Genomic DNA, 12,696 nt, shown 5'->3' with positions numbered 1-12,696 from the left:
TTTCAGTCATAAGAGAAAATGCTAGCCTTTTTTTTTCACTTCAAATAGTTTTTATTAGTATAATAATTAAAACAAGAACAATGCAGCAATTCAAAAATATATCAATCAAGTAACAGTGCAAAGGTATACAAACAGTGACAAAACGCTATTTTTAATATGTACATTAAATGTCCTTTATTGATCAAATAAATATTACCAGAAATCAGATTTTTAAAAGCATTTTGTAGTGTATCTCTCCTCACATGCTATTCTTGACCCACTACAATCTGGTTTTTGCCCTCTCCACTCAACCGAAACTACGCTTACTAAAGTCTCCAATGACCTATTACTGGCTAAATCCAGAGGTCAATATTCCATCCTCATTCTTCTTGATCCTTCCGCTGCTTTGACACTGTCGATCACAGCATACTTCTCGATACCCTGTCCTCACTTGGATTCCAGGGCTCTGTCCTTTCCTGGTTCTCTTCCTACCTCTCCCTCCGCACCTTTAGTGTTCACTCTGGTGGATCCTCTTCTACTTCTATCCCTCTGCCTGTCGGCGTACCTCAGGGTTCTGTTCTTGGTCCCCTCCTCTTTTCTATCTACACTTCTTCCCTTGGCTCATTAATCTCATCCCATGGCTTTTCCTACCATCTCTATGCTGATGACTCCCAAATCTACCTTTCTACCCCTGATATCTCACCTTGCATCCAAACCAAAGTTTCAGCGTGCTTGTCTGACATTGCTGTCTGGATGTCTCAACGCCACCTGAAATTAAATATGACCAAAACCGAGCTTCTCATTTCCCCCCCAAACTCACCTCCCCACTCCCCCCGTTTTCTATTTCTGTTGATGGCTCTCTCATTCTCCCTGTCTCCTCAGCTCGAAACCTTGGGGTCATCTTTGACTCTTCTCTCTCCTTCTCTGCTCATATCCAGCAGATTGCCAAGACCTGTCGTTTCTTTCTTTACAACATCCGTAAAATCCGCCCCTTTCTTTCCGAGCACGCTACCAAAACCCTCATTCACACCCTTGTCACCTCTCGTTTAGACTACTGCAATCTGCTTTTTGCTGGCCTCCCACTTAGTCACCTCTCCCCTCTCCAGTCGGTTCAAAACTCTGTTGCCCGTCTCATCTTCCGCCAGGGTCGCTTTACTCATACTACCCCTCTCCTCAAGATCCTTCACTGGCTCCCTATCCGTTTTCGCATCCTGTTCAAACTTCTTCTACTAACCTATAAATGTACTCACTCTGCTGCTCCCCAGTATCTCTCCACACTCATCCTTCCCTACACCCCTTCCTGTGCACTCCGCTCCATGGATAAATCCTTCTTATCTGTTCCCTTCTCCACTACTGCCAACTCCAGACTTCGCGCCTTCTGTCTCGCTGCACCCTACGCCTGGAATAAACTTCCTGAGCCCCTACGTCTTGCCCCATCCTTGGCCACCTTTAAATCTAGACTGAAAGCCCACCTCTTTAACATTGCTTTTGACTCATAACCACTCGCCTCCACCTACCCTCCTCTCTTCCTTCCCGTTCACATTAATTGATTTGATTTGCTTACTTTATTTATTTTTTGTCTATTAGATTGTAAGCTCTTTGAGCAAGGACTGTCTTTCTTCTAAGTTTGTGTAGCGCTGCGTATGCCTTGTAGCGCTATAGAAATGCTAAATAGTAGTAGTAGTAGTAGTAGTAGTAGTATCGTTATAACAGAATTCAGCAAATCTTGGGAGAGGCACAGAGGATTCTGAGTTGCCAGACTAGGAAGGAATAGGAGGCCTGAGAGCTGGTCTCAAAGGGCCCAGTTAAACGAGGGCTGGGCCCGTTCGAGTCGGCTCTGAGGCTTGATGGAAGTGAGCATGGGCCATGCCGAGAGGCCTCGGGGCTGTGATTGGTGAGGTTAGAAGACGCAGAGGTCCCAGCAAGAGGATAAGCTGCCTATTGGCTGAAGGAAGAGTAAGGGGGCAGTGTGGGGCGAGGAGATATAGGGGGGGGTGGCGACAGATGCCAGGGTGTTGGCGATCCTCGGAGGTGGTTTGAGGAGCGGAGGCGTTTTTCGGGGCAACATGGCGGATGGAGCAGTGGAGACGGGAGAGGAAGACAGGGGAGCGGAGGTGTCCTTCTGCGCGAGTGTCTCGCTGGAGAGAAGCCCAAAGGCAGTGAGTTCCAATGGGGGGACTGCAGGCCCTCGGACGTCAAACAAAATAGTGAGAACCGCTATAGCAGCAGATGCAGCAGTGACAGGAAAAAAGCGACATAAAAAGACCCGCCACATTAGTGCGGGCAGGGCAGGGAGTGCGCAGAGGCGGGGGTTTGGCCAGAGGAGGAAGAAGTGCAGGGCGGCCAGGAGGCCATGGGGAGGGGGGGAGGAGTGAGCACGCTCAGTATTGGAGGCTCGGTAGATTCAAGGGCTGCAGTTCCTTTCTCGCCTGGGGGAGACAGCGGCAATGAGCGCAAGAACAGGCTGGGGGTGTGGGTGGAGCATGGAGTGCCACAGGTGCATGCCCGCCGTTAGCGGCGGGTTCGGCAATGGGCGGATTCGGGGAGGGCTTCCCTCTGGGTGTGAGTGGGGCCATGATGGGGTGGGGCCCGTACCAATGGGGTGCGTGGCCTGGGTTTGGGATGCACCCATGGGTGGCACAGGCTGCATGCCAGTGGTCGGCCCCCATGGGGCGGGGCACCCTCATCGGCAGACAGGTGGGCGTGTCCCGGAAGCAGCGAGTTAGGTGTATGGGAAGCAGGTTGGGACACAAGATGGACTGGCCCTGCTGCTCCCCCCCCCCCTTTGTCTTTGCAGGTGCGAGGTGACGCTGCAGGTGCCAGAGACCACGCGACCGGAGGGCCAGGACAGGAACCTGAACAGCCCGAGACAACAAAGGCGGGACGATCTGAGAACGGGAAGACAGCAGGACAAGAGCGGCCCCCAGGGAGTGCAGAGAACGCAGTGCAGGCAGAAGGCGCAGCAGGAAGTAGCCCGGCAGCAGCGGAGGGGACAACGATCTCAAGTGCTGGAGCGTCTGGACTCGGTAATAGTGGGCGCTTTCAAAAGGAGAGGGAGAGGAGGGGGCGACGCAGGCAGCGGGGGAGGGGTAAGAGGGACAGGACATCTTCCTCGTCTTCTGGCTCCTCCTCTACTGTTTCTACTTCCTCCTTCTCTAGTTCTAAGGCTGAGGGCGGGGAGTTGGGAGGGGCTGCGCCGGCGATCCCTGGGGTGGGTGCGAGAGGGCCGCCGGCTTTATTGGCGTTGTTGGAGTTGTGGGAACAAGTACCACGATCACTGCAAAGGAGGATTCGGCAAAGAAGGTGCATTGACATATTTCGGCTGTTGGAAGGTAGAAAGCCTAGGCGAGGTAAGAAGCACGATAAGAAGGCAGAGGCAGGGAAGGAGTGCAAGGTGGCAAAGACGATAGTCAATTGGATGTGTTCCTTTTTATGCTTGGCTAGCATCTGGGGGCAGCGGGACCAGGGTCAGTATGGCCTTTTGTTGGCATATGTGAATTAGGTTCTGGATGCGTTTCAGCGTTTTGGGGGTTGGGCTTGGTTGAATTATGACAAAGCCTTTCGGGACAAGATGGAGGAGAACTTGCACATGATGTGGGGGACACAAGATATCAATTTATGGTTAGTCCACATGGCCCCCCCCCCCCGCGCAGCGGCGGCGGGGGGAGTAGGAAGGGGGGGTTTCCTCAGGCCTCGAGTAGTCGGTCCTTTCGTGCCGCGGGAAGAGGGGAGGGCGGTGTTGTTGGGGCCGGGCCACGCGCACCGGTGGATGTTTGCTGGCAGTTTAATCAAGCGGCATGTCTCTTCCCCGACTGTAAATTTCGACACGCCTGCTCAACTTGTGGGCAGGGATATGCGGCGGTTAAATGTACCAAGAAAGGAGCGGGGGTGCACCCTTTGCTAAGTGAGCGGATGGGGCGAGCCCCCACGCCGGTGCAGGTCGATGCGATGCTGCCATGGCTCTATCGATATCCAGCACGGAAGGCAGCTGGATCACTGGAGCGCGGTTTTCGGGAGGGGTTTATTATTCCTTATCAAGGACGGGTAGTGTCAACTTGGGTGCGGAACTCTGTGTCGGTCTCGAGACTGAGGGATGTGGTGCAGCGGAAATTGGATGAGGAGTTGAGTTTGGGTCGGATCACAGGACCATTTGATAATCCCCCCTTTTCTCCTTCCATGATATCCGCATTGGCGGTGATTGCGAAGAAAATACCAGGAAAATTTCGCCTCATCCACAACCTCTCTTACCCGGAGGGCAAGTCAGTGAATGCGGGTATCCCAAAAGATTGCTGTTCAGTCCACTACACCTCGTTCGACTGTGCGGTGCGGATAGTGCGCCGGTGCGGATAGTGCGCCAGTGCGGTGTGGGCGCTCAGTTGGCGAAGGTTGATATTGAGGCGGCCTTTCGACTGCTTCCGGTGCACCCATCCACGTTTCCCTTGCTCAGTTTTCATTTCGACGGTGCCTTTTATTTTGACCGATGTTTGCCGATGGGGTGTTCAGTGTCCTGCACCTATTTCGAGTGCTTCAGCTCCTTTGTGCACTGGGTGACAGCACAGAGGGCGGGGATCGATACATTAGTGCATTACCTGGACAATTTTTTGTATATAGGGGCACAGGAAGGGGGGAATTGCGGTCAGTTACTAGCGGCCTTCATGGAGGTGGCAGCTGAGTTTGGTATCCCCTCAACCTCAGATAAAACGGAGGATCCAGTTTCTGTTTTAACATTTCTGGGTATCGAGATCGACACTGAACGGATGGTGATGCGGTTACCGCGGGGGAAGGTAGAACAGCTAGAGGCGCAGATCGTGGGGGTGCTACAGGCAAAAAAGGCCACCCTCGAGGCCATTCAGTCTTTATTGAGCAGTTTAAACTTCGCTTGTAAAGTGCTCCCAATGGGGTGGGCCTTTTTGAGGTGCCTGGCGGTGGCGACTTCAGGGATATTGCAGCCACATCACCATATGCGCCTGTCAGCGGGGGTGCGCAGAGATTTACGGATGTGGTTGGAATTCTGGCTGAGTTCAATGGCACGTTAGCGTTGCAGAGCGAGGTAGTGGCTCATGCCGATCTGGAGTTGTTTACCGATGCGGCGGGGGGTTCCGTTTTGGGGAGTATTGTGCAGGTGCCTGGTGCGCGGCTGTATGGCCGGACCAGTGGGTGGCGTCCGAGATCACAAAAAACATTACATTCTTGGAGCTGTTTCCGTTTGTCGTCGCATGCGAGCTGTGGCCGGGACGTCTGTGGAATAAGAGCATTGTGGTATGGTGTGACAACTGAGGGGTAGTGGAGGTGGTGAACAAGCAGACAGCGAGCTGTTTATTAGTGAACTCCCTAATGCGGGAACTGGTGCTGCGCTGTTTACATTTGAATGTGCATTTACGGGCGCGGCATGTTCCGGGGATGGCTAATCGGGTGGCTGACACGCTGTCTCATTTTCAATTTCAGACGTTCAGGACCTTAGTGCCGAGGGCAGATTGGGACGGGCAGCAGATGTCAGAGCAGCTTTGGTGACTTGGAGACCTGAGGTGTGGCAGATATTGAAGGCTTCGGTAGCGCCAGCCATGTGGACAGCCTATGTATGTGGTTTTGACAGGGTGATGGGTTTTCTCCAAAGCCAGGGTTGGTTGGAGGGGCGGGTTTCCGATGAGCTGTTAGCAGCATACATTGCGCGCGCCAAAGAGCTTGGTAGCTCGCGCAGCGCGGTCAGAAGGCATCTGGCGGGTTTTATGTTTTTCAGTAAGGCGTTTGGATGGGGTGTGCCTGTTTCCCAGTTTTTGGTCGGTAGCGCGTTGAAGGGCTGGGGGAGGTCAGTGCCTCCAGTGGGGGACGCACGTAGGCCTATCACGCACGGGCTATTAGTGCGGCTGTTACAGGTGGTGGGCCAGGTGGCCCGGTCGGGTTTTGAAGCTAGGCTCTTCCGCGCTGCCTTTGCTTTGGCATTCTATGGGGCGATTTGGGTGGGAGAGCTAGTAGAGCGACACAAGGCTGTGGCCGTGTGTACCGGCCTATTGCGCGAGAATGTCCACATACAAGACGGGTAGTTACGCATCAGACTGCTGCGATCAAAAATGGACCAAAGAGGAGTAGGCAGCACGATAGTGTTGAGAGGAGTTCCGAGTGCGGACTACTGTCCGGTAGCATTGTTAGAGGCCTACTTAGAGGTCCGCCCCACGGGTCCTAAATCCTTGCTGGTGCATGCGGACGGAGAGGTGTTGATGAGATACCAATTTGCGGCGGTGTTGTGCCAATGTCTCATGGGTGTGGGGGAAGATCCGAGGCAGTTTGGTGCACATTCGTTCCGATCGGTGCAGCGACCAGCACTAATCAGGCGGGGCTAGGGATGGATGCCATCAGAAGCATAGGCAAGTGGGCGTCAGGAGCGTATCGAGGTTATATTAGGCCCGCCTGAGGGGTTGATAGCGGCAGAGCACGCGGGGACCAGTTCGTGGAGGGGGGGGAGGTTAGCGGGGCCGTCTGGCACGATTGCTGGTCTGCATGTTGTTGGTTGGCTCCCCTTTGTAGGTGGTGGTGTCACCTACTCAGTATGGATTGTCGAGCATTCCTTTGTCCATTGGGCCGGCGTTCGGGCAGCAAGGCGCACAGGAGGACTTCATCTGGCTTGGCACCATGTGGCATCCGAATATCGTGGTGGGGTGTGCACTGAATGCGGTGAAGTCAGCTCACGTCATTGCTGTATCAGCTGCGAGGAAGGCATTGACATCCCCGAGTGTTGCTGATCCATTTGGTGGACAGTCTGACGGGCAAGAGGCTGATTGATGCGGTGAAGGATGACTTACGCCTGGTAATGGTTTGGTACCCGGATACCAAAGTGATTTGGGCCGATATCATTCCCAGGCCGGCTTGCCTGCTGGCCCGTAAGTGGCGGTGGGGTTTGAGCAAGATCAACAGGCAGGTGGGCGTTTGGGTTATGGTCGGGGGGGGGAGTTCAAATAAAGCATGAATGGGTGGACACGTCGTGTGCGGGACTATTTGCAAGAGACCGGGTGCACTTGTCCGAGGTGGGACTCGACTTGTTTTTGTTGGATATTCAAGAATGTTTGGAGTTCATTTGGAGGGTGAGGGTGGAATAGGTCGCAGCTTCTTTGGCGGTGGAGGAGGGTCCTTGCAGGTTCAAGGCCCTCCTCCTGTGGCAATAATAAAGAACACAACAAACCCCGAGCTACAAGAGATATGGCTCATGGGGGGGGGGGGGGGCTGAGTCAGAGCATGGAAGGCAGGTCGGGTGACCCGGGAGACAGGTGTGGAGGTCCACACAGAGCAGGGCCCTTGCTGATATGGCGGGGCCTGGAAGGTGGTGGCATGAGGAAGAGATTGCCGTTTTGCTGACATGGCAATCGGCGGATGGGGGGGTCCAGGATGATGTCAAGTCTGGACACATGTAGCTCAGGGCAAGGGGGGCATGTTTGTACAAGTTAATCAATGTTGAATTGTTAATAAAGCAAGCTGAGGCCTAGGTTTTCCCAATGTTGGTTTCTAGAGAGTTATTGAAGGGGACGGGGGAGGGGGAGAACGGGTCCCCGCTCCAAGGTTTAAAGCCTTAGATGGGCCTCGATTGCTGGCTCTGGACTGGGAAGTAAATTGGTCAGAGACTGCCAGTCTTTATCTGCCGTCAGAGTCTTGTTTCTGTAAGACGTTTCCTTTCCTATCATTTAGCACTTTACCTCCTGCATGGCAGTCTGGCTAGTACAGATATAGGTATAAAGTGGGATGTTTGACCACGGAAATACAAATCCTGGAGACAATATCATAAAAACTTCTTTATTGAAGAAAAGACTTGACACAACTGTTGTGTTTCGGCCTACAGGCCTGCATCAGGAGTCTATAAAAACATAAATCAAATAAATCTTTCAAACAAATACATATACAGAATCAAATAATCAAATAAAACATTCAAATAAGTAATAAATATACAATAAAAGGTCAACATATAATAAAATACAACAATAAAAATAATGATAATAAATAATGATGAACGTAAAAGCTCTAAGTGACGTATACACAGATTATACATATGTGGGATGTTATAATATCACCAAAAAATCACACAAAATGGTTGTGTAAATAAATAAATAATTGTAAGAGGGACTAATTATAGGAAGGACTAAACATAATGTTTAGTCCATCCTATAATTAATGAACCTCAGTCTCCCAAACTTACTGCTAATACTTGCCCTAGTAATTGCATCTGTCCAATTTTCTAAACATAATGTTTAGTCCTTCCTATAATTAGTCCCTCTTACAATTATTTATTTATTTACATGACCATTTTGTGTAATTTTTTGGTGATATTATAACATCACACATATGCATAATCTGTGTATACGTCACTTAGAGCTTTTACGTTCATCATTATTTATTATCATTATTTTTATTGTTGTATTTTATTATATGTTGACCTTTTATTGTATATTTATTACTTATTTGAATGTTTTATTTGATTATTTGATTCTGTATATGTATTTGTTTGAAAGATTTATTTGATTTATGTTTTTATAGACTCCTGATGCAGGCCTGTAGGCCAAAACACAACATTTGTGTCGAGTCTTTTCTTCAATAAAGAAGTTTTTATGATATTGTCCCCAGGATTTGTATTTCCGTGGTCAAACATCCCACTTTTTACCTATATCTGTGTTTTCCCGTGGGGCGTTCGAGTTCTCCGCTTGGTTGCAGATTTTTTTTGAACATACAGTCTGGCTAGTACAAACACTATGAAATGAACAATTCGAAACAATCAGAAACTGTTTGTTTTTGGTCCTCTCTATATGTTTTTGGAGGATTTTTGGTCCTCTCTATATTCTCCCAGATTCTTTTACCAGTACATCCTTGCTCATACCTGCACTTTGAGGGAAAAAAAATGTACTAATCTTTCTCGCACCCTTTATTGTTTTTCTCCCCAACATGTCATGCGTCAAGCTATGATTAAAACTCCTTGTTTAACTGTAAAGGAACCGAAAGAAGTTAAGGGCTTATATGCAACATGTGAGCGAGATATAACATGGTCAGCTGTCAAACAATCCCTGGGTATTCTGTTCCTACAACCTTATTGCTTGTCCTCAGGCTGACAGGATATTCTCCCTGCCCTTCAGTTCAGTGCAATAAATTACATTAGGTGAGGTAATAGAAGCAATCAGGAAAGACGTGGGTGGGGAATCAACTTACCCACAAAAATTCAGAGGTACGATTAAGAGTCCCCACTTCCTTATCATCTTAAAATCTGTCCAGACTAGTATAGATCAGCTTTTGCAAATGGACGACTCCCCCGATGTTCATTTTCTAACTTTCTGTCGAGGACAATGTCTTCAAATAGGTTAGTTCTGCCCATACCTGACAGTAATGAACCTCAGTCTCCCAAACTTACTGCTAATACTTGCCCTAGTAATTGCATCTGTCCAATTTTCTAACCTTCTGCTTTCGATCTATCTAGGACCCCATCAGGTGTTTTGTCTTCAAAACAGACTTTAACAAAGGTTACCAATGCAGGTTACTAATGTAGTCCTTTTTAGAAGAGACTAGCCCTAGAGCTGGTCTCAATGGGCTCCATTAACCAGGGTCTGGGCCACCTACCTGGAGGCTGGGTGCTATAGGAGATGGAAGCTTCCAGAGGGTGAGGAGTACTGGGGTGAAAGCAGAGGCTTGCGTGCTGATCTGGCATTAGGATTAGCCATTCAAATGAAGCTACATTTCCGGCCGGCCCCCGGTGACCCCAATTGGATTGTTCCCAAAAAGTGAGGCAGGTCACCAGAAATGATTTAACAGCAGGCCTCTCCTGAGGATCAGGGCTTTTCCCTGCTCCACTAAGGTGGCTTATCCTCTCACCCTCCCATGCAGCACTGGTCTTTTGGGGGTGGGTTTTGTTGTTTCTTTGGGTTGTTGCAGCTGGTGGACATAAGAATAGCCATAAGAATACAAGTACCTGGCAGAAGCCCAAATCGTGGCAACACTCCATACTACAAATCTCAGGGTAAGCAGTTGCTTCCCCTGTCTGTCTCAATAGCAGACTATGGACTTTTCCTCCAGGAATTTGTCCCCACTAGGGACCAGTGATTTTGAACGGTAGGCCTTGGGGGCCTTTGGGGCTTTCTGGGGACCCTTCAGGAGAACTTCAGATTGGGGGGGGGGGCTTTAATTGGGAAAGAGCTTCAGGAAGGGTTTCTGCTTGGGGGAGGGGTCTTGAGGGGCACCTAGAAGTAACTGTGTGCTCAGGCCTCTTAAGGTACAGCCCAGAAGCATCAGGCTGCATCTTTGTGGCCTGATGCTCTGGGGACGGTGAAATAATGTTGCTTGCAAGGTGGCTCACAAGCAGTGTTCTTAATTTCACATGGGAGTCAGGAACCTGTGGACTGGTTGGTGACTCTCATGGTAAATCAAAGCTCAACTTTTCTTGCACCTTGATAATTTACCCTCTACAAATGTTAATAATAATAATAAGTGAAAGATAAGGTCACACATACACCTAAACCTAATGATCATACTTTTGGGACTAGGTCACATTAACAAAAAAAAAAAAAAAGAGAGAATTAAAAAAATTAAACCAGTTCTTATATCGACATTCCATATAATCATTGATATGGAATAGGCAAATAAAATATTCCAGGTCTGGGCATAGGCAACAGCCTAAGGTGTCAAATATTGATGACACCAAGTACCCAGGCCTTGGCCTTCTCCCACCTACTTTAGGGCTGTCCACTGGTGCTATATGAAAGGCACCACCATAGCACTGGCCATACACCCCACCTCTGCTTTCTAGGTCTTTGGAGCCCCTGTGGATCTCCAAGTTCCAAGGGAGGATTCCTGGCTTCGTCCCTCCAGTCTTGCCTGTAGATGCTAAAATCTTAAATCTGGTGCTGAATGATTCAGAATGTGGGGTTGGGGGTGCCTCAGTGGGTCCTTTTACCCTTGACCTATTGCCCTTAAGGATAAAATACTCAGGAATGATGCACTCCTTTGTGATGACAAGCATTTGAAATCATGTTGAAGAAATCCCTCCCCCCTCCTCTCCATTTCAATTAGCTGATGGCCGGAACTGTTTCATCTTTTAGTTTCTGCATCTGGGAAGCTATAACCATGTAATTAAATCTATTGTTCAGTCCTAAATGATGATCTCTAGGCTTACAGCCTTTCTTGTACACCAGATTTTCAGGCCATGTCAGGGGTGCAAGAGGATTCTGGCAGGTTGTTTTTGGTTTTTTTTTTGTCTGTTTGTTTTGGTGACCATTACATATGCAGAGTTGCATATATGCAAATCCCAGAAAGCAGTCTCCACCATTTCCAAGTGGAATTTAATAAAGGAAAGCCCCATTCTGTACATGGGAAGGGAGCTGATTAGCTCAATTCACATTTTTCTCTTGCAAACTGCTTGGAATGACCTTTTACATCAAATAAGAACATATCCTGTTGGCTTTCTTCTGTCTTATTACCAAATAACTCTAAAGTTTAAACTGCACAAAATGTCTGTGTGATATCACCTGTGCCTAAAAAAAAAAAAAAAAAGAACTCTTTCCCAACGTTTCCTTATAGAAAATGAGTCCTAATCTCATCAGTTTAAGGCTTTTTTTCCCCCAGTAGAAGAAGTTATGCAAACACGTGCACTTTTTTGAGCACAGTTGAAAAATGCCAAAAATTCTAAAATTACATAATGAATGAGCCATCGTGCTCCCCGCAGTCTGTCACAGATCGTATTGTTCATGCTTTAATGACCCTAATGGAGGGGAGGGGACCTATTTTGCATACTGCAGAATTGAATTAGAAATGAAGGGTAACAGGTGCTGTAAAGACAGTGAAACCACCATGGCTGAGCTGCACTATTTTAGCAACACTCTCATTTACACCTCTGCTACAGGAGGCAGAAGAGCAACAAAATGCTCATTAGCAGAAGGCGAGCAATCAAGCGCAGTAAATACAAATCAAAGCGCGTTCCTGCTTTTAAAGTGCCTTTGTAGGGAAACCTACGTTCTGAGGCGCCTTTTGAACCTGCCCCGCCCCCACCACTCTCTTTGACCTGACCACCGCCCCTGCGGCTCCAGGCACCAGCAGAAAGGGAAAGCTGTTAATTGCAGAAGATTGGGTTTGGAGTCAGAAAACAGTGAGGCCACCTGAGCTGTGTAGCCTGCAGCCTTATCAGTGCTGATTTTTTTTTTTTTGATCGGCATGCAAAAAGAAAATTCTTCATAAGGAAGGCCCTTGAAATAAGATGACAAGATAGCATCAAAGGGTGGGGGGCGGGAGGGAACAAGTAATGAAAAAGGCACATTTCTTTCTTTCTTGTTTTGTGATGTAGCTTATCATTGGTATTCATGGCATTCTTTATAGAACCTGCACCCATACATAAACCAGAAAGACAAACATATCACCACGGATTACGGGAGATGTGACGGACTACAACTTGATTAGCTGATAATAGGGAGCTTAGTAGGTAAACAAGTGAGTAATATACAAAGTAAGGAAAGAGTGGACACGGTACAAAGAGGATGAGTGAGCAGAGGGGAGGAAAGTTTCTGAATTGCCTAGACTGCCCCCTGTCCTCTCCTGAAGTGCGAATGGCTGCAGACTCTTAATGGTATTAGGGCTGCTCTATCATGCTGTCTGCAGTTAACTTCAATCCACATCTGAGAAGGGGAAGATACAAGCAGATAAACAAGGGCTGTCTGGCTTCCACATCAGCACACCCTTCTCTGGCATGGATCAAAGCTTGTTGGT

The sequence above is a fragment of the Microcaecilia unicolor genome, chromosome 4, assembly GCF_901765095.1.
Source record: "Microcaecilia unicolor chromosome 4, aMicUni1.1, whole genome shotgun sequence".
Lineage (NCBI taxonomy): Eukaryota > Metazoa > Chordata > Amphibia > Gymnophiona > Siphonopidae > Microcaecilia > Microcaecilia unicolor.
The sequence above is the reverse complement of the archived record's forward strand: the minus strand, read 5'-3'. Positions refer to the sequence as shown.